Source organism: Brassica napus, chromosome C8 (assembly GCF_020379485.1).
Source record: "Brassica napus cultivar Da-Ae chromosome C8, Da-Ae, whole genome shotgun sequence".
Taxonomy (NCBI): Eukaryota; Viridiplantae; Streptophyta; class Magnoliopsida; order Brassicales; family Brassicaceae; genus Brassica; species Brassica napus.
In genome coordinates, this window is record NC_063451.1 from 21,662,327 (window position 1) to 21,684,980 (window position 22,654).

The 22,654-nt window shown below is 37.3% G+C and overlaps 1 long non-coding RNA gene and 2 pseudogenes across 1 annotated transcript; all 3 read left to right on the plus strand.

Moving 5' to 3' along the window:
• Positions 1-1,755: 1,755 nt before the first annotated feature.
• On the plus strand, positions 1,756-6,697 carry LOC125591662 (annotated as a pseudogene).
• LOC111210642 lies at positions 6,014-14,265 on the plus strand (annotated as a pseudogene).
• Positions 14,266-20,833: 6,568 nt separating this feature from the next.
• On the plus strand, positions 20,834-22,000 carry LOC125591768. Its single transcript, XR_007327879.1, has 2 exons — positions 20,834-21,355; positions 21,589-22,000. It is a non-coding gene; the product is annotated as an uncharacterized LOC125591768 (long non-coding RNA).
• The last annotated feature ends 654 nt before the right edge of the window (positions 22,001-22,654 follow it).

Below are 22,654 nucleotides of genomic sequence, written 5' to 3' on the forward strand. Positions count from 1 at the left end.
GAAATTCCAAGGAACTAGTGTTTGGGGTTTCAATACGTCAATTTTTTTTTTAAACGGATCGATAGATGGATATATGTACCAAAACGCATCGATCGATAGAGTATATCAGGTGTTCCTCGGAATTTCCTCGGAATACTCCGAGGCTTTTCCGAGGAAACAAGGTTTGGGGTAACAAAATCTCGTACGTTTTTTATAAACGGATCGATCGATGTATATATATCCAAAAATGCATCGATCGATCACTAAGATGGACCAAAGCGTAACAATGTGATCGATCGATTAGATTATCCCATCGATCGATCGAGAATCTCAAGCGTTCCTCGGAATGTCCTCGGAAAATCTTGTAAGTTTTTGTATAAACGGATCGATCGATGGATATATGTCAGAAAACGCATCGATCGATCACTAAGATGGACCAAAGCGTAACAATGTGATCGATCGATTAGATTATCCCATCGATCGATCGAGAATCTCAAGCGTTCCTCGGAATGTCCTCGGAAAATCTTGTAAGTTTTTGTATAAACGGATCGATCGATGGATATATGTCAGAAAACGCATCGAGCGATCACTAAGATGGACCAAAGCGTAACAATGTGATCGATCGATTAGATTATCCCATCGATCGATCAAGAATCTCAAGCGTTCCTCGGAATGTCCTCGGAAAATCTTGTAAGTTTTTGTATAAACGGATCGATCGATGGATATATGTCAGAAAACGCATCGATCGATCACTAAGATGGACCAAAGCGTAACAATGTGATCGATCGATTAGATTATCCCATCGATGGATCGAACAAAATCTTGGGAGCCTTTTTTTAAACGCATCGATCGATCTTTATTTGTACAAAAACGCATCGATCGATCTTTATTTGGTTGTGTTTTGAGTAGTTTTTAATTCGTATTCAGCTTTGCCTTGCTAGATAAACCAAATAACTAATATCTGAGTCCCATTCTTTCAGCTATCAACTGCAGGCTGTGAAACATGGAAAAGCCACAAACATTGATCAACCAACAACATCCATGCTTTTAAGAATGTTCAAAGGATTCAAACTGACTGACCACTCAATCTACTCAAATTTTCTCATCTTGGGGCTTGGTATACACTAGGTTCGCTAGTACTACCATGTTCATAATCAGTTTCCCCATGATGATACCAAATTTTGTAACTTCGTGTAAACCCACTCAAATATTGATGAGTCCAAACATCCCACTCTTTAATAACCTTTCTATTTTTACAATTAGAGCAAGGACATCTTAACATACCTGTTTTTGCTTCCGGTTGTCGGTGAACTAACCCCATGAATTCGGTTATACCTCGTTGGTATTCTTCCATAAGCAATCTCGTGTTCGGATCCAAATGAGGTCGATCGATCCAAGAACGAAAATAATTTGAAGAAGACATATTTTTTATGAATCAAATTCGTGTGTAAATAGAGTAAGAGGGAGGATGAAGATATGGAGTGAATGAAGAGGAAGGGGACTGCTTGTATTTATAGTTTAAATCCTGCCGACAGACAGAGGAAATTCCGATGGAATTCCAACGCCAACGGCTAGTTCGTCGGAATTTCCTCGGAATTTTGTAAAATCCCCCCAACGGCTCTCCAGCGGCTATAATATTTCCTCGGAATTCATCGGTTTTTTCCGAGGAACATATTTTTCCTCGGAATTTCCTCGGAATATTCCGACGGATTGATATTTCCTCGGAATTCTGTCGGTATATTCCGAGGAAACCAAATTTTGTGTTTCCTCGGAATTTCCTCGGAATTTCCTCGGAAATTGCTCGGGATATTCCGAGGATTTTATTTTCCGTCGGAATGTCCGTCAGAATACCGATGTTTTCTTGTAGTGTATGGAAATTGTGTTGTGTGTGTTTGCATGTTTGGCTAATAAGATTTATGAGGGGGTTTTGTTAAAGACTTTTAATGGTTGGTTTGTTGACTTGCTAACCAAACCTTATAGTAACTGAAATTCTGTTTTTTGTTTTTTCTTTTTGTCTTTACTCTTTAAACTCTTCAGTCTTGACATCCTATTATTAGACCAGATTTCACGCTAGTGATCGTTTAGTCCAGACCGGTCCTGGTCTGAACCAGTCTGTCTCAGTTAACCCTGGCCAGTCCTTGCTATTTGAGAGGCATGGATTATAAAAGCAAGATCACACTATATAATGATTTAACTATTTATTAAGACAGCTAATCATGTGTTTATGTTTGGGTGTCTCACACATAATTAATTTGATGATGTACTTTATCTAATCGTTAGGAGGAGAATCACATCATGTGAGATTGGTTGTGAAAACGACATATCTTGCCGGTTCATCTTTACTCACTTACCTTTGACTACAGCATCACGGCCATCCACTCCACCGATCCAAAACCGCGCCGGCGATGGCCATAATCAACGATCTTCGCCACCCAATACATCAGCAAACCGATCTCGAGCCATCATCACGCTCTGTAGTAAGACAAGCTTTTACTCTACTCGTCGTCTACCTCTCCTTAGGCGTCTTTATCTACTGGCTGAACCGTGACCACTACGTAGTGAATCAAACCCATCCCGTCGTCGATGGGTTATACTTTTGCATCGTTACAATGTGCACGATCGGCTACGGAGACATCACACCAAACAGTGTTGTTACTAAGCTCTTCTCGATCATGTTTGTTCTCGTTGGGTTTGGTTTTATCGATATTTTGCTTAGCGGGATGGTCTCTTACGTTCTTGACCTTCAAGAGAGCTACATGTTAGACTCTGCCAAGCGGAGGGAGGAGCCTGATAAGAGAAGATCGTATATAATCGACGTGAAGAAGGGAAGGATGAGGATTAGGTTGAAAGTGGCGTTGGCGTTAGGTGTTGTGGTTTATGCATTGCTCTTGGTGTTGGGATTATGCATTTTATTGAGAAGATTGATTGGTTGGATTCGTTTTATCTCTCCGTTATGTCGGTTACTACTGTTGGGTATGGAGACAGGGCGTTTATGACGTTGCCTGGTAGGCTTTTCGCTGCGGTATGGCTGCTTGTGTCTACGTTAGCCGTGGCTCGGGCTTTCTTTTACTTGGCTGAGGCGAGAGTTGATAAGAGGAATAGGGAGAGGACTAAGAGAGTGCTGTGTGAGACAATGTCTGTCTCTCAGTTCTTTGCTGCTGATATTGATAACAATGGTTGTGCCAGGTATCAGGTATGTGACTCATTCTTTGACACATTCCTTAACTTTCTAATGAATCTTTAGCTCTAGTCTGATATATCTTTTGTTTTTTTTTTGTGTGTTTGTAGTAAAGCAGAGTATGTGATTTACAAACTCAAGGAGATGGAGAAAATAACAGATAAAGACATAACACCGATCTCAAAACAGTTTGATGAACTCGACCGGTGCAGCAATGGAAAGATTACTCTTGTAGATCTCTTGGATAGTAGCAGTGGCGATTGATCCTCTTCAATGTTTTGGTTTAGCTTAGTTTACAGTCGTTGCAAGTTACAACCTGATCAAATGCTGCTAATGAGTAAATGATACTTGACGAGGAGCCTGCTCTCTGGTTTACCTAAACCCGGTCTTGATTATGTGGTTGGTCTTGTTGCCTTGCGTTATTGGTTAAGCCAGTATTCACTCGTCCAATTTATATAAACTTGGGTGCTTATGGTAACATGTATATATAAGCAAGAGAACTAATGGGAATAAAAAAAGGAAACAGTGGTATACATATCTAAAAATAATATTTTTTTCTAGTAGTGAATATCACAATTTCAGCTTTTTGAGTGTTTTAGAAAGAAAATTATCGTGTATGCGCGTGACATAATAAAAAAAAAGAACCGTAAATGTAAACACTCTAATGTTTACTAATAACAAAATGTAAGAATTGTGAAAAAGAAAACAAAATGTCAGATTCAGTTTTTCCTAGTTATTTTTCTTTTAATGAAAAATGTAAACTTACTAAATTGTGATGAGGTATTTAGTAAAAAAATTGTAAAGCTAGCGTTGATAATACATGTATATAAGTATAATCGTACACGAGAAAAAGAAGAAGAAAAACAAAGTTTAGAAGAATAACGATTGGTTTGAAGAAGAAGAAGATGAACTGGTATAATTTGACAGCAGAGATCGGCACGGTGTTGGGTGTTCTTATCTTGGCTCTCGCTTCGTACTTGTATGGTCCCTGTTTAATTAGGAAGTGTTGTCCCCATTCTGAGACGCCTGATTCTAATGTTTAACTATTATAAGTTACTACTTTCAACTATGCTTTTTGTTATAGATTTTTAAATTACTTATAGAATAGCATATCGGCTTTTTTTTGTTTCACGATATTGTAACTCTATTCTACGTATTGCATTGATATTATAGAATTCTGCAGTTTTATCATACGTTATTACATGTTAATAGTATACGTACCTTCATCCAAAATTTTAGAGAAATCTCAGATCGAACACTGTACTTTACCATTTTATCAATATGCGCAGAGAATCAAATTATTCACACCAGAAGTATGTATTAATGACATACAGCTCACAAGAACTTTTTTGAAAAAAAAAACCTCACAAGAACTACTATCAAATAGACAATAAAGAAGTTTGTTTGACCAGATAAATTAAAACCAATAAAACATGACAATATCAAGAACTCAAGAGATGTCATGATGACATGACAACAAATGCCATGTTTCTTCTTAAGATCTTGTGCAAGTGAACGATTTGAGAGGTCTATATCCAGCGATCGAACAACTCCCTTTGGCCTAATTTCTCTCAATGCTGAAGTCACACTTCTCATAATCATATCTCGGCGGGTACAAGTATAGTGATAATGATCTAGAAACCAGTCTCTAGCTTACTAAAACCACGTTCGGATTGATCTTATCCTATGTCTTTGGTCTTGTCTTGCATTTATAATGTCGGATTTTTAATGCCAAAACCTCTCAATTATGTTTCATTTGGATAGAAACCACTCAATTATTGATTCAATGTATAAACCCTCCAAGTCACTTGTGTTAATGTAACAGCCCCTCCTTTAGTTGTATTGTTAAAACAAAATGATGTGTTTTGATTATTTTGTAAACTACATGATTTCTTAATAAAAACAACACATCATTTATTTAAACATCATGCAGTTTATGATTAGGACTTATGCTCTCTCTAAACCCCAAGTGTTTCTCAAGTTATCGAGAGAAAGAGATGAGGAATCTTAGTTTTTCAAATTCTGGGATTTTTGAGTTTTAATTGTGAGATCGAAAGAGGGTTAATACGACAGAGGGCTTAGAGAGTCGCTTTGAGTTTCATGTGTCTTGTGTCAAAATCAAAAAGGGAGAGTGAAGGAAGAGAGTTAAAGAGTTGTCTGCAATTGGAGCTTTGAAGATGAACAAGTAAATTATTTTGTTATTTGCTTTCTTCTGATTTAATTGGTTTCATCTTACTGTACTTATCAAATGTTTTAGTTTATATCATTCAGAAGCTGAGTGATCCAGCAAGAGATCACCAGCTGAAGCTTGAAGTAATTGCCAAAGCACTTAGATGAATTGAAATAGACATGGATCTCGACGAGGTTTCTATTATGTTCCATCCCGTGTCGCTGTTAATTACTAGGATGAATTTTTTAAACTCATAGATCTGTTAAAACATTGCAAGTGGAATGTATCTATCTATCTATATATATAAGGGTTTACTCCCTCCTTCTTGCGCCGCCACGTCATTAAATTGGCTCTTGACAGCGTTGATACGTGTCCCGGGCATGAAACTCACTGTTTCATTTAATTTGTTGCATGATGGGCTTGATCATTATACGTGTGTTTGAGCTGAAATTTTGGACAGTTTATTCGGTCCGATGAAATGGAATATGCCTCTAACCCTAATTCTGCTGTTTATCACAATCTCCTATATCCGCCATTAGAGAGACTGAGATGCAGAAGTGACATGATGATTTTGTTCGTTTGGGGTTTTGACTTTTGATCAAGTCTTTTCACCTTCTTTTCATCCATCAAAACGAGACAGATTCCAGATCTATCGCATTAATCCTTTAGCCACGATCTACACTTCAATGTGTGCTAATTTTCTTAGAGGTAGTGTTTTTACGGGTATAAAAAGGTACGCTTTCCACCTCTCAAGACCATCTTCTGAATCTATGAAACAACAAAGTAAACATATTTGCTTAGGTTCTGGGAAGCAGTGATGTTAAGAGCGGCGGCGAGCTAATGGGAGTCGACATGCTCCTTAATGACGCCAAGGTAATTTCGGCTTCTCTGTGTTAATTGTTTTTGGTTTTTTATCCCAGCAAAAAATGGATCTCCAGTTTCCCTTCTCCTTCACCTTCTTCCTTTACTGTCAGTAATCTCTTTGTCTTCTCTCTTTCCAGTTTTGGCATTAAGTTTCTGGAATTAGCATAAAGTTCGTAGCTTTGGTTAGAATAGTTACATTCGTCGATGACTTCAGAGTTTTGTCTTTTCTCCCGAGGCTGAAGCTATCACATAACATTGCAGTACTCTGTTTCATATATTGATTGACGCTAACTATTCTTAGATTCATGATTAATAGAAAAGTATCTTGAGTTTATTCATGTTAATGTTTCATGTCTGTTTACATGAAATTGTGAAGGATTTCCTTCATGTTCTGTTCACATATTCATACTCCTAAGGAATCTATTTCGGCTTTTGGATTTTGCAGGTGCCATGATAATGCATATGTAAGCTCTTGGGGTTACATATTATGAGTTCTCTTGACGCATATGCTACCTTCAGTTTGATGAGAGGTTTCTTTGAGCATCAGGTTTGTTCATTGTAACTGATGTTGGTTGTATGCATTTATCTGATTGATGATGTCGATACGTTTATGTGGTTTCACTGAAACTATTTATTGATAGGCATTGTTCTACAACGCGCTAGCACAACCCCTGTCAAGAGTTGAAGTTGTGGAGAAAATTGTCAAGCTTGGAACAGTCACGTTGGAAACTCATACCAACATGTTTTCAAATCCGGCTTCATCGATGTTGGGTCCCTCATAGATGGAGAGGACCAATTGGGGTGAACTTAAGAAATAATAATGTTCCCCCTTTGTCACTAGACACATAATAATAGAGTTTTGACAAAAAGAAGAGAGAGAGAAAGGAGAAAAAGAGAGAGAAGGAGAAAACTCGTAAGGTGTTTTCAAGACTGGATTTGGAGGGTCAAACGGATCCTGATCGGGCTGATATTTTGTGGGAAGCTTCTTCAGTCAGTGGGTTAGAGGTTCACCGAAGGGATTTGGATTTCAACGGTTGGATCTTCTGTTGTCTGGGTTTTCTTGAAGCTGGTCGCCATAGTTCTTCAGCAGAGCAGTCTTGGGTGTTTGGTAAATCCAACGGTGAGATCTTCTCTTATTGAGCTGAAATTTGGCAGAGGTATTTTAGACTTGTTTATCTTGGATTTGTACGGTTGGATTAGTTTCTGGAAGCCGGAATCTTTGTGAGCTGAGGTCGTTTGGTTGCTGCCGGTTTTGAAGCTTTGTGTTGCTCTCTTGTTGTTGTTGTTTGTGTTGGAGATAGCTCTTTGTAGCTAGACTCTCTGTTCTGTTCAGGCTGTTGAACAGGGAGGACGTGGTTGTACTCATACCATTTATATAGTGGATTTTTGAGACTACGGTCCCGTGGTTTTTCCTTCTCACATCGAGGAGGTTTTCCACGTAAAAATTGTGTTTCTCATTTAGTTATCGCAACTTTGATATCTTGCCATCGTCGAAGTATTTTCCTCACAGGTTCGCACAAGGTCAGGGGAACACGACCATTAGTATTTCCGCTGCGCCGTGTGACTTTCCCCAACAGAGTGGTATCAGAGCTTCTGGTTTTAGAGCTTTGGTTTTGATAACTTTGGGTTGTTATTTGCTTGTGTGAAAGATGGAAAATATGAGCAGGATGATAAGCTTGAATGGTGCTAACTATCATCTATGGAAGGGCAAGATGGAGGATTTGCTCTTTGTTAAAGAATTCCATGTTCCAGTCTTCGAGGAGCAGAAACCTGAGAAGAAGACGGATGAAGAGTGGAAGCTGCAGCATCGCCAAGTGTGTGGGTTGATAAGGCAGTGGGTAGATGATAATGTGTTGCATCATATTGAGACTGAGACGGATGCTCGTTCTTTGTGGAAGAAGCTGGAGCAGTTATATGCTAGGAAGACCGGAAACAACAAGATGTACATGATCAAGAAGTTGATTGAGCTGAGGTATCAGGAGGGGACTCCGATGACAGATCACTTGAATGCGTTTCAGGGATTGCTCAACAAGTTGTCTGATATGGGCATCAAGTTTGATGATGAGATTCACGGTCTGTGGCTTCTCGGTACTTTACCGGACTCTTGGGAGGTTTTCAGGATGTCTCTTTGTAACTCCGCGTCGGAAGGTGTTATTTCGATGGATTCAGTGAAGAACAGTGTTCTTAATGAGGAAGCAAGAAGGCAGTCGAATGCTAGCAGTTCGCGTTCAGATGTCTTTGTTACTGAGTCAAGGGGGAGAAGTACAAGTAGAGATCCCAAGAGAGACAAGACAGGAGCAGGAGCAAGTCTAATAGATTTGCAAATATGGAGTGCTATTTCTGTCATAAGAAAGGGCACATGAAGAAGGATTGCTGGAAGTTGAAAAACAAGCAGCAAGGAAATCAAGAAGAAAAGGTGGATCGGGTGACTCTCACCGAAGATCAGTTTCTCATTCTTCTTGAGGGTGATGCCATTAATGTCGCATGCCAGGACACCAGTTGGGTGATTGACAGTGGAGCTACTACTCATGCTACATCACAGCGGGATTTGTTTTCTACCTATACTACGGGTAATTATGGTTCTGTGAAGATGGGGAATGATGCGATGGCTCAGGTTGCTGGCATTGGTGATGTTTGCTTGGAGACTAGTCTTGGTACTAGGCTGGTGCTTAAGGATGTTAAGCATGTTCCTGATATTAGGATGAATCTGATATCGACGGGAAGACTTGATGATGAGGGCTATTTCAGTTTGCACGGTGGTGGTAAATGGAAGCTCTCTCGCGGTTCTTTGATTGTGGCTCGAGGTGAGAAGTCTTCATCTTTCTATTGGATGCAGGCTAAGGTCTCCAAAGATGTTGTTAATGCGGTGGAGAATGATAATGCCATGGAGCTATGGCATAAGAGACTCGGTCACATGAGTGAGAAAGGAATGGTTGTGTTGTCTAAGAATGAGGTGATTCCAGGAATCTCTGGTTTGCACCTACAGAAGTGTTCGCATTGCTTTGCGGGAAAACAACACAGGGTATCTTTCAAGTCTTCCGCACCTTCTAGGAAACCCGAGGTACTGGATTTGGTACACTCAGATGTGTGTGGTCCAATGAAGACAAGATCTCTTGGTGGCGCATCATATTATGTGACTTTTATTGATGATCATTCAAGGAAGTCGTGGGTATTTCCTATGAGGACGAAGGATCAGGTGCTGGGATATTTCAAGCACTTTGTGGCATTGGTTGAGAGACAAACGGGGAAGAAGCTGAAGTGTATCCGCAGTGATAATGGTGGAGAGTATCTTGGACCATTTGATGCTTATTGCAAAGAGCATGGAATAAGGCATCAATTCACGCCACCTCATACTCCACAGTTAAATGGGTTGGCTGAAAGGATGAATCGAACGATTGTCGAGAGGATGAGATGTTTGATCTCACAGTCAGGCTTATCGATGACTTTCTGGGCAGAAGCTTTGAACACGGTGGTTCATGTGCTGAATTTGTCACCAAGTGCTCCATTGGATGGTGATGTTCCAGAGAGGGTTTGGACTGGTAAGGATGTTTCTTACAGTCACTTGAGGGTCTTTGGGTGTAAGGCATTTGTTCATATTCCCAAGGTTGATAGATCGAAGCTTGAGATGAAGTCGCGGCAGTGTGTGTTCATCGGTTATGGTCATGATGAGTTCGGGTACAGATTTTATGATCCCGTTGAGAGGAAGCTCGTAAGGAGCAGAGATGTTGTGTTTATGGAAGATCAAACGATTAAGGACATTGACAAGTCCAAAAAGACAACTCAGATTTTTGAGGGTTTGATCGATACAGAGGCTACTCCTTCTACATCGGTTCACGGTGAGGTTGAGGTTGAGGTTCAGGATAATACACCCAGTGCAGATGCTCCCGCACATGAAGATGGTAGTGGTGATCATGGTGACGATCATGGTGAGACACCAGCTGCTGAGAACCAACCCACTATTGTTAGAAGATCCGAGAGAGGTCTTAAACCGTCGACAAGGTATGATCCTAGTGAGTATGTATTACTTACTGATGGGGGAGAGCCTGAAAGCTATGATGAAGCTTTGGAGGATGAACACAAGGATAAGTGGTTTGGAGCCATGGATGAGGAGATGGATTCTTTTGAGGAGAACCATACTTTTGAGTTGGTGGAATTGCCTAAGGGCAAGAAGGCTCTGCTTAATAAGTGGGTGTACAGAATTAAGCATGAGGATGATAATTTGCCACCTCGACACAAGGCTAGATTGGTTGTGAAAGGCTACAGCCAAAAGAAGGGAATTGATTATGATGAAATCTTTTCTCCTGTTGTGAAGATGTCATCCATTCGGGTTGTACTTGGATTGGCAGTGAGCCTTGATCTAGAGGTTGAGCAAATGGACGTGAAGACTGCTTTCCTTCATGGTGATTTGGAGGAAGAGATCTACATGGAACAACCGGAAGGCTATGTGCAAAAGGGCAAAGAAAATTTGGTTTGCCGCTTGAAGAAAAGCCTTTATGGATTGAAGCAAGCACCAAGGCAGTGGTACATGAAGTTCAAGTCTGTTATGGGGGAGCATGGTTATGCAGAGACTGATTCAGACCATTGTGTATTTGTGAAGGTGTTCGGTGAGGATGATTTTATCATCTTGTTGCTGTATGTCGATGATATGTTGATTGTGGGCAGGAATATGGACATAATTAAGGAGTTGAAAGAGCAGCTCAGTGAGTCCTTTGCCATGAAAGATATGGGTCCAGCGAAACAGATTCTTGGTATGAGAATTATTCGGGATAGAGGTGAGAAGCTGATTCACTTATCTCAGGAGAAGTACATTGAAAAAGTACTTAAGCGGTTTCACATGGACAAGTCTAAAGTGTTGAGTACTCCTCTTGCTCCACACTTAAGACTGAGCAGTCAACAAAGTCCGAAGACATATGCGGAGAAGGAAGATATGGCGAAGGTTCCATATGCTTCTGCAGTGGGTAGTTTGATGTATGCCATGGTCTGTACAAGACCGGATTTAGCCTACGCCGTTGGAGTTGTCAGCAGGTTTCTCTCCAATCCGGGAAGAGAACATTGGAATGCTGTGAAGTGGATTTTGAGATATCTCCGAGGGACTTCTGATTTGAAGATTACATTTGGAGGTAAGAAGCTATTGCTTGTCAGTTACACTGATTCTGACATGTCGGGAGATGCTGATTCTAGCAAGTCTACTTCGGGTTACTTGGTAACATTTGCGGGTGGAGCTGTGGCATGGCAGTCAAGGCTGCAAAAGTGTGTTGCACTATCTACCACTGAGGCAGAGTTCATTGCCGCAACTGAAGCTTGTAAAGAGTTGTTGTGGATGAAGAACTTCTGTGAAGAGATCGGTTTCAAGCAAGAAAAGTATGTGTTGCTTTGTGATAGTCAAAGCGCTATTTGTCTCGGGAAGAATTCTACATTTCATTCGAAGTCAAAACACATTCAGAGGAGGTATCATTGGATACGTGATGTGGTTGCTTCCAAGGAAGTGGAACTTGAGAAAGTTCATACGGATGATAATGGAGCTGATATGATGACGAAGTCATTACCGAGGGGGAAGCTTGAGGTATGCCGAGAGATAGCCGGAATGGTTGTCTCTTCCATCTAGTCGGAGGGGGAGTTTGTTGGGTCCCTCCTAGATGGAGAGGACCAATTGGGGTGAACTTAAGAAATAATAATGTTCCCCCTTTGTCACTAGACACATAATAATAGAGTTTTGACAAAAAGAAGAGAGAGAGAAAGGAGAAAAAGAGAGAGAAGGAGAAAACTCGTAAGGTGTTTTCAAGACTGGATTTGGAGGGTCAAACGGATCCTGATCGGGCTGATATTTTGTGGGAAGCTTCTTCAGTCAGTGGGTTAGAGGTTCACCGAAGGGATTTGGATTTCAACGGTTGGATCTTCTGTTGTCTGGGTTTTCTTGAAGCTGGTCGCCATAGTTCTTCAGCAGAGCAGTCTTGGGTGTTTGGTAAATCCAACGGTGAGATCTTCTCTTATTGAGCTGAAATTTGGCAGAGGTATTTTCGACTTGTTTATCTTGGATTTGTACGGTTGGATTAGTTTCTGGAAGCCGGAATCTTTGTGAGCTGAGGGCGTTTGGTTGCTGCCGGTTTTGAAGCTTTGTGTTGCTCTCTTGTTGTTGTTGTTTGTGTTGGAGATAGCTCTTTGTAGCTAAACTCTCTGTTCTGTTCAGGCTGTTGAACAGGGAGGACGTGGTTGTACTCATACCATTTATATAGTGGATTTTTGAGAGGACTACGGTCCCGTGGTTTTTCCTTCTCACATCGAGGAGGTTTTCCACGTAAAAATTGTGTTTCTCATTTAGTTATCGCAACTTTGATATCTTGCCATCGTCGAAGTATTTTCCTCACAGGTTCGCACAAGGTCAGGGGAACACGACCATTAGTATTTCCGCTGCGCCGTGTGACTTTCCCCAACAATCGACACAAAACCTGACCATGCAACCAGAGTTTCTTTCAAGGTGATTCCTTCAGTTTTCATTTTTGGGTTGTTTTTTTCTTAACGCTTAGCCATGGAGTATTAAGAACAGAAATTGTGAACAGGTCAATCGATGAATACTGAGATTTAATGGCCTGAATCTGAACCTATCAAGTAAGTTTTTGATTGTTTTTGATAAGTTCAGATTCTTGCAAAAATATAATACTTGATAGGTTCAAATGGCGAACATGTAAATTTCAGTAGGGTTATTAAATCTCAGTAGTCTTCTTCTTGAACCGTCCACCATATGAGTCACCATAGCCATTTGTATTGTTACCTGAGATGGATGCAAAATTAAATTTTATCTTATTTTTTGGTTTCCTGGGGTTATGTTGCTGTAGTATAGCCTGATACTGGTTCTCCCTTAGATTTTGGAGGATGGAAAAAATGTTCTTGATACTCTGGTTCAAACCACACAAGGTAGAGATGCAAAATGGTCTCATTCCTTCCTTTGATAAGTGCTTTTGCTGTTTTCACATCCATATCAAATAAAATAGTGATTTTTCTGTGTCATGGGGACTTAAAGATAATTGTTCTAAACCCATTTTTGTACACTGTAATGTATCTGTAGAGCTGTTGATCTCGGTTATTTCCAATGATCTTTAAGTGTTTTTTTTTTGTCTCTATATGTTAGATGTAGCATCTCGGTTTTGTCGTTGTTTCATCATTAGTTAATACTAGATCTTTTTCTCCGCGCTACGCGCGGATTATGTATTTTAAATTTATGTTTTAAGTATACATTTAAGAATATTTCTTTTTGTAAACTTATAAAAAATATTTTTTTTAAGTATGTGAAACTGCATAGAATTGAAAGATTATGTATTGTGTCTTTGAACCAACTTTAATTTTTGGAAAACAATATTCTAAAAATCGGATCGGAACAAAATAATTTTTATAGAATAACTTTTATAAAATCTACTTAGACATTCAGATAAATAGTTTATTAAAAGGTTCTTAACTGCTGCATGCCGATTATTTGAACGCTAAAAGATGTTTATTAACGTTGTTTTGTACCTGATATCTTAAACTTTATTATGACATTGCCTTAGACCAAAATCTGTGTTCTAAGTATTTTTCACACTTCAAAAAAATATTTTCACATTATTTGAAGTAAAAAAATATTTTGCAGTAGCTTAGTAGTATCTTTCATTATCACCAACTCAATTTTTAAACTAATATGTAACCAGAGGCATATGCACTTGACGATGAATGAAGTCATATACCCAGCTGATTTTTAATTTTGTATAGATAATTACCTAAAGTCTTGGTTGTTTTTGAGAAATCATGTGCTTATGATTCATTTTTTGGTACGTTACTTGCTTAGATGATCTAATTAAAAAGGATAAAAAGGATATATATATATATGTATATATTTATATTATATATTTTTATTTTCTCTAAAAAATTAGTTTGTGTATCAAATATTAAAAAAATATTTACCAATAAGTTTGGATCAAAAACGTTTAGTCATTCTCTCTTAGAATAAAATTTTAAATTTAATATAAATATACCTAAATTCATTAATTATTGTATATGCTGCTTTTTAGGTTTATAATAAAATATATTTAAATAAAATTTTAAATTTATTATAAATATATTTGAATTACACAAGTAATAACTAATATTTCATTTGTATTTCCAATAAATATATATATATATATATACTATAATTATTATAATTATTAAAATTAAATATTTAAATGATGTGACATACATGCAAATAATAATATTTATCACTAAGTTTATTTCTGTTTTAAAAATAAATATTAGTCATGAATATAAATATTTTTAAATTAATATATTAATAAATTTTAAAATATCATTAGAATTGGTTAATAATTTTCAAGTTACTAATTAATTAAATTTAGTATTAGAAAAATATATTTAAAATTTGTTTTTGTTTAGTTTTTTTATTTTCTATAAAAATATAACATATGTTTCTTAAATTATAAAAAATAAGTAAAATAATTTATTAAAATGATAAAATTTAAATAAAATTAAATACTTACACTGCTAAATAACCAATTTATGAAAATAAAAATATTTACAACATGTTTGAGATATATGACATATGTGTAGAAATTATAATGAAAATAATAACTGTTAACAATTAAAAAATGAACATTAATCTTGGAACATGTAATTTTAACTTTTTATATTGTTGTTAAAAACTGTGTAAAGAAAATGTTACATTTTTTCCAAATTTATGATTTTTTAGTTTTTTTTTAAATTTTATTTTTCAAGTTATTTGGATTTTCTACTTTGGTAAGATATAATTTATGTTCTTTTTGTTCCTAGTTATACAATTTTGGAAATTAAAATTTTTAGGTTGAGTTTCTAGATATTAATTGTTTTATATTATTTTATTTGTTAATTTAAATTTTGTTATTGAATTTCATTTTTATTCTAAAAAATCATCCTCGTAACACCTATTGTGAAAAATAAAACTTCCAGAACTCTGAACAGCACATCTATAATAGTTGCCTTGGCCTAAATCAAATTAACAACAATTACATATTTGCTTCTTTGCTATTTGTTGCAGTCTTTCTGATTCTTTCAAACTGTTCTTCCAACTCTCAGTTTCTGATTTTGATGCAACTATATGAGTGCACAAACGCTAGATGAGTATATCCATGACACAAAGGATTAGATTAACATCTATGTAACCAAAGACGAATCGTTCTTTAAACCTGTATTATCATAATGTCCTAAAGTAAGAACCTATGATAAATTATGTCTGTTTCCACAATTGGACAGACAATCATCCTAACCAGTTGATTCAGGTAAGCGTTTGAAAGCTGAAGCTTTTCTTTTCGAAAAACTGCAGTTAAAGCTTGTGTTAAAGCAAAGGTGTGTACACACTTGTCCACTCAAGGCCTGAAAAAAGAAGTGAGACGTCACGACTTTACCATTGCAACTCTGCCTTGCATCACCGCCGAACAGGGCCATACTCCGTAGAAGGAAGATGACCAATGAATATATGATCAGTTGTATGTGAATAACTGAAAACTCTATGTACTCGGCAAAGCTAAAGAGTTTCAACGTTACGATAATTCATTTACACACAACTCTATGTAACATCCTAAAAGAAGATTTTCAACGTTACGATATCTATAACCAGTCTTTGTTATAAACAATAATATTGTGCGTAGAGTACTGTGATTAAAGAGATCTTATTTCATAAAGGTACAGATTTAACGAAACATACCAGTTTATAGTCTTTAACAACTTTCGATGTTATGACTACATGGAAAAGAAACCATCCATTCCGAGATATTATTCTTTTCCCCCATATCTACACATTCATGCTTTTCGGATTGGAATGATGAAGCAGAAAAATGAAGTTGATATATGAGTAACACATTGAGAGGATAAAATCAAAAAGAAAAAAAAAAGAAACTAAACTTACACTTCCATTTGCTTGGATCTGAGAATTTGTATGTCTACAGTAATGTTTCTTCTTAGCAGGAGAAATATTTTCCTCCTCTCGAAGTTCACTAACATCAAAATCGTTTCCAGAATTTGGATCTTTCACTACCCGACCCAAATGACCCAGTGACCGACCTGTTTCCATCATTTCCTCTCCTCCTCCACTTCTCCGCATAATCATCGTCATCATTTTCATACTCATCATCCCATACTCCTCCTTGTAATTGTTGTAATTGCGGTTCATGAGACCCCAATCCTTGAAAATGTCCCAATAAATAGTGAACACTATTGCGAGGCTCGAAATGGTTACAGCCACCAAAACCATAAGCCAGTAAGTCCATTTCTTCGAATTTTGTCCTAGCTGCAACCACTAACATGGTGGATAGATACTTCAGTTCATTTGGCCTTTCATTGATTTCATTATCCTCAACCAACGTCCACTGCAAAAGAAAAAAAAAAGAGTGTCTAACATTTTGAATGGATTCAAACATTGCTTATTTCAAAACGATGAAAAATTATGAATTTAGTATAGTACCTGAGCTAAGAGGAACAATTAAGGAATGATGTAGAATTCTTTGTAAATGTTTATGATCGAAACCAAAATGTCATGATTTTAACTGTAAAACAAACTAAGTAGCAAAAGCTAAATTTACTCAAACAATGATCATGATTATAAGTATTAAGTTACCTTGCCAATTTGGTTTTCCCACGTAAATAGTAATGATGGGGTTGCAATCGCAGGGGATGTTGTCTATTTGTTAGTTCAGATGTTGCTATTGGATCAATGTCTAGGAAAACTCCCATGTTCAAACAAAGCAAAAGCACTTGAGATTCAAGGTCGTAAGAAGAAGATGTTGCCATAAGAGTTTGATTCTAGTTACCTTAATATTTGTCTTTAGGAAAGAGAGTCTTCACGCAAGGGCACAAACATGCTTAATAGCTCGAAACTGAATTTAAGAAATAAGAGTGTTTATAATCCACAAAGAGCATATTTTAGCAGGCTAGGCAAAAGAGAGTTGACCACATACTTGTCATCATGGACAGGAACTCCACACTCTTAATCGTGGAAAGCAATGTAAGATTTGTCTTTAACATGAATATAAAAAAAATCAAAGGTCCAGTCATAGCAGAAGAAAATATTTAAGCCGAGATGAAGTTAATCCCTTCAATATCGAGAAATGATAAATAAACTAATCTTTACACTTTATGTTGAATTACTAAAGCAAATCATCAATGTCAATTTCTAACTAATATGCAAAAGCAATTGTATTCCTACGAAAACTGGAAAACGATCAATAAGGGAGACTGAGAAAAGATTATTACCAGATTTGGGACTATTTTTTCATCTTTCTCTTCCGTCATATCCCTTCTCAGTGAAGATGACGAGAAGCCCTCTTCCCGCTCGAAGAAGACGCCATATCAGTGGGAAAAAGATGTCTCAAATGAATACCATGCATTTGAGATACCATTTCGCCTCAAGTTTGAAGGGTGTAGAGGCGAAAACTACAACATTTTATTAGACGAAACGCCGTAAAAGTGAGATCTTGAGATGTATCAGCCATCGGTTTCTCCAGAGATGTAGATTAGGATGTGTAACGGCGAGAGACGATCAAAATAAAATGAAATTGGGATGTGAGATAAGATTTATTGATCGTCTTTAATTTGCTGTAACCTTCGACGAAAATAAACGGCAGTCTGTAGAAATCGGAAAAGATGAGGCGAAGTAGAAGGATCACACGTATCGACGACCATTGTATTTGGAATAAGAATTGGACTTATTTAAAACGGACCACAACCAAATATTGTCGGCCCATATGAATTGGTCTGCTATTATTCTGTGTTGAGAAACAACGGTATGACATGGCCATTTTTAAGAACATGATTGGTCGATTTTTTTAGACGACGTGGACAGCTTCTCTTTTAACTATATCCAACTTTTATTATTGTTAGATTAGATAATAATGGTCAAATTTTGTTTGGGTCACAAAAGCTTAGTGGGTCTCATGTTTGGTGGGTCAATGCTCCCAACTATATTTTGTAAAAGTTATTTTTTATCACAGCAACTTTTGCTTCGTGGTCGAATGCTCAAAACAGCTGTATTGTCTTATCTTTAAAGCTAAGATTATGTTCTTCTTTTAATAAAAAAAAAAATCTTTTAATAAAAAAAAAGAGGTTCTTCTATGTCATCCACGTCGGCCAGTTGCCTCCGATGGGCCTCCTTCATCTCCTTCTATTGTATTCTTTTCTATATTGTTTCTATTTTGTAAAATACATGTATTAGCCTACCACTTTTTATCCGATTCAAACTGTTTTCACAAATCAAAGTCACCAGTTTTGTATATTACAAAACAACTTTTTTTTTGTTTCTCGCCTAGGAATTGGAGAATGAGAAAATTCCTAAAATTGATGCTCCAGATGATTAAGAGTATTATAACAATCTAGATTACAAGTAAAGTATACTCCGTTCATAGGGCGGGACAGCCCTAGTTATGTAAAATGACGAGTTTGATATTCAAAAACCTTGTGAAAGGTTATTTGGCACGCACGAGCAAAGTGGTAGTTTCTAAGCAAGCAAGCTCCTTTCCGTAAACTTAAAACGGGAAGCCTATTTATGAATGGCTTTTGCGCCTTTTGCATTTTCTTTGACATTTTGTAGCAGTTAAAATCAATCGACCAATTATGAATGCTTGAATGTTGTGAAATAATACATTCATAATAAAAGAGAATGCTTTTCAAAACTTTCTTTGACATTTTGTCATAAATTAAAACCAACTGACGGTTATAAAACATCAAAGTGTGAAAGAGTATAATTCTTGAAGTAGTAAACAGGGAGGACAATACAAAACTCTCAAGAGACTACATAAGTTTTGTAGGAAAAAGACACAAGCTTTTCAGGCTGCGAGATCAGGAAGTGTGTTCTGAATGTTGTATGGCATCAAGATGTTAAACCCATCTTCAGCAGTTGAGATGACCATCCCTGGAATCTGGTTGTGCCAGTGAAGTTCCTAAGTCCTTTTATCTTGGTTTTACGGAACATAATTTTTTTTTTCAGACAAACAAACATCATATCAAATATAACCAAGCTAAAGAGGTTAAAGTAAGATGTTACCTTGTGAGCGACAAGAAGTCGAGGAGGCAAGTCTTGAGGTGTGTTAACTTGTTCCTTGGTCTGCGCTTTGAACTTTGCAACTTTGCTTCCTCTTCTTCATCCTTCTCTAATGATAAATCACATATCCTGCAGATACAACATATATCCAAAAACCTGTAACATCCCGAGTTGTGATATGTGAAAAGGCTTAAGAGAATTGATTTGGCTACCTATGTCACCAAAGTTGACTTACCTTTTCCGGAACACATCCTGAAAGAACTCCAGAGTTAAGCGTGCTTGAGCTGGAGTAGTGCAAGGATGGGTGACCTATCGGGAAGTGATTCGCGATAGCGTGCGAGTGAGGCCAAAGCATGGGAAAAGGTCAGGTGGTGATTGCAGGGTCAGTAAACAATGATTTCGAGCCTTCAGAAATTAACGGACCGACCGTCGGATGGGATGGGGCCCACGGGCCGAGAGAGCGGGCATGGGTGGCCCATTAGGCGTGGACGGGTCGGGGCGTTATAAGTGGTATCAGAGCTGGTTAGCCATCTCAGTTCTGACCTGAGAGGCGTCTTGAGACCTGTCGTGGAGCGCAACGAGGACGTTGCGTTCTTTGAGAGGGGGTGAATTGTAACATCCCGAGTTGTGATATGTGAAAAAGCTTAAGAGAATTGATTTGGCTACCTATGTCACCAAAGTTGACTTACCTTTTCCGGAGCACATTCTGAAAGAACTCCAGAGTTAAGCGTGCTTGAGCTGGAGTAGTGGAAGGATGGGTGACCTATCGGGAAGTGATTCGCGATAGCGTGCGAGTGAGGCTAAAGCATGGGGAAAGGTCGGGTGGTGATTGCAGGGTCAGTAAACAATAATTTAGAGCCTTCAGAAATTAACGGACCGACCGTCGGATTGGATGGGGCCCATGGGCCGAGAGAGCGGGCATGGGTGGCCCATTAGCCGTGGACGGGTCGGAGCGTTATAAAACCATTACACAGTTTCTTTATGTGCTTTTTGCGTATTATCTGTGTGTTTGTGACTATCGATCTCTTACAAATCAACAAAAACTTCAAACATCAACAACCACAATCGAAAGCTATTAGGGATTTTGGAATAAAAACCAACAGAGAGCTGAAAAATAAGAACAGAAATCGAAAACATAAGAACCAAAATAGCTACTCTAACTTACCAGAACGAAGAAGAAGAAGATTGGAAAAAGATTGGTGAGAACTTACAAGAACCCTAAAATTTTTGATTTGGGGATTTTGGAATGAGATGAAAAAGAAATACAGATATTTGTGATGTTTTTGGTCATAAATGAAACGATGTGTTTTGGTCCTAACTACAAATTACAGCTTTTAACGTTTCTGTAGAAGGAGGGGTCGAATTATTAAAATAAGTGACTTGGGGGTGGTTTATACGTTGAATCGATAAGAATTTTTTACGCTTTAAGACACATTTTCACTTTCAATTTACACAATCACACATGTTGCTAGAGGCACACTTTATCTGTGTTGATTGTCTCTTATACCCCCAATTTTGTTTCTTCTTAACATTCCTTCTTTCGTAACTAATTTTTTTTTAACTAAAACAACAATCCGTCCAATTGGACAGACATCTCAATTAAAGAAATATAGTAAAATACAATTCATCCATTATCTCTCATATTCTGAGACAAAAAATTGAAATCACTTTCATAGTTTCTCAAACCCTAATTGCAACTATCACTTTTCATCATCTATCCCCGAACCTCGTTCAGCTTCGAGAAACCATGGCTAAATCGAAGTCGAAGAAGAAAGGGAACCTCAATAGTCAACCTTCTTCACCGCAGATCGACAACAGAGGTTTATATTTTGAATTCTTTAATCTTTTTGACTTTAAACAGTTCTCGAAATCCCTAACTTTTTATGTTTTTCTTGTTTGTGTTGTAATTTTCCAATTGGATCGAATCTCTGAGATTTTGTGGATGGGAGAGAGAATGAAGAGATCCGAGAGCTCCAGTGTGGAGAGGGCAACGTGACGGCGAGCATGTCCAAGCTCCGTTGTGGAGAGGATGACAGGACGGCCAGCAGATCTGAGCTCCGGTGCGGAGATGACGCGGCGACGAACAGGTCATGCCTCTATTATGGAAAAGAAGACGACAAGCTGTCGTGGTGTGAAGGTTAACTTCATTTCTTTTTATACAAAGATCTCAATTTTGACATTTACAGATTCCAATATCACTTCTTTTCTTTATCAGAATCTTTCTGAGATTTAAATGTCGAACACTTCTTCTTTGTATCAGAGAACTGAGAAGTAAAAGCTCTTGACTTTAATTAAAACAATTCTTTATTTATCTTTTTTTTGGTCTTCTACAACTAGTGCTCTGAATCGATACTTTGATTATATGACTAGATGGATTTTTGGGCCAAACTTGACATGACAACAGCAAGAATCCATGGATGATGCAGCAAGATATTTTGACTACATGACCACATCAAGAGTCTATGACGTAGGCCACAAACAACAACGTCCTAAACATCAATCTTGTTCTCATCCATTAAGAGTCTATGGATGATGCAGCTCAACACCTATCCAGACTCCAAAACGTGGTTTATCTACTTTCACTTGGTCTTGTATTTCATAACTATGTCAACATATGTAATTACTATAGACCAAACTTAGGGAAAGTATGGATGTTAACGTTTTAGCGTATGTGTCCAGTTTTGATGACCATGTCCACATATAGTTTATAACTCTATTATCCAAGTGTCCATATCCAAATTTTTATAGATGATTGAGAATATAAGAACGTTGTCAACGAAAACACATCCATGAAACTTCTTAAAATATTTTTTGTATTTTTGTATCTATACATGTCCACATCTTTTTTTCATGTATTTTTCTTATTTGTCCACAAATTTCCGTCCATAGTTTTTATGTCCATACATTTTTTTTATAGAATTGTTAATATATATATATATAATATATATATGAATTTGGATGTTAAAATATAGAGAAAAAACAAATTACAATTTACTGTCATGATTATATTTTCTTCAAATATCTTAAACTTTGAGAAAAACAAACAATAAGAACTTTGCAAAAAAATAAAACAAAGAAAAAAATGAAAAAAAAACAAATAAAATATTAATGTCGGAAGGTAAGTCCTAACTAAAAAAAGAAACTAACTATTATGCCTACTAACTAAACTGAATAAAAACAAATATATTTTTCTTTATACTTTCGTTGGACAAAAGGACATATCTGTCCAACATTTCCCTTGGATTCCTTGAAAGTTTGTCTCCAGCGGATTGTGCTCTAAAGTGTCACAAAAGATAAAAAAGTGTCCTAAAAAGTAATGCACTCAATCGTTAATTGAGAGGTTTGTACCTGAATGAAATATAATTGAGGGATTTTGGCATTAAATATCCTCTAATGTGGATAAGCTGGAATTCACTGATTCACATCCCCCAATGGT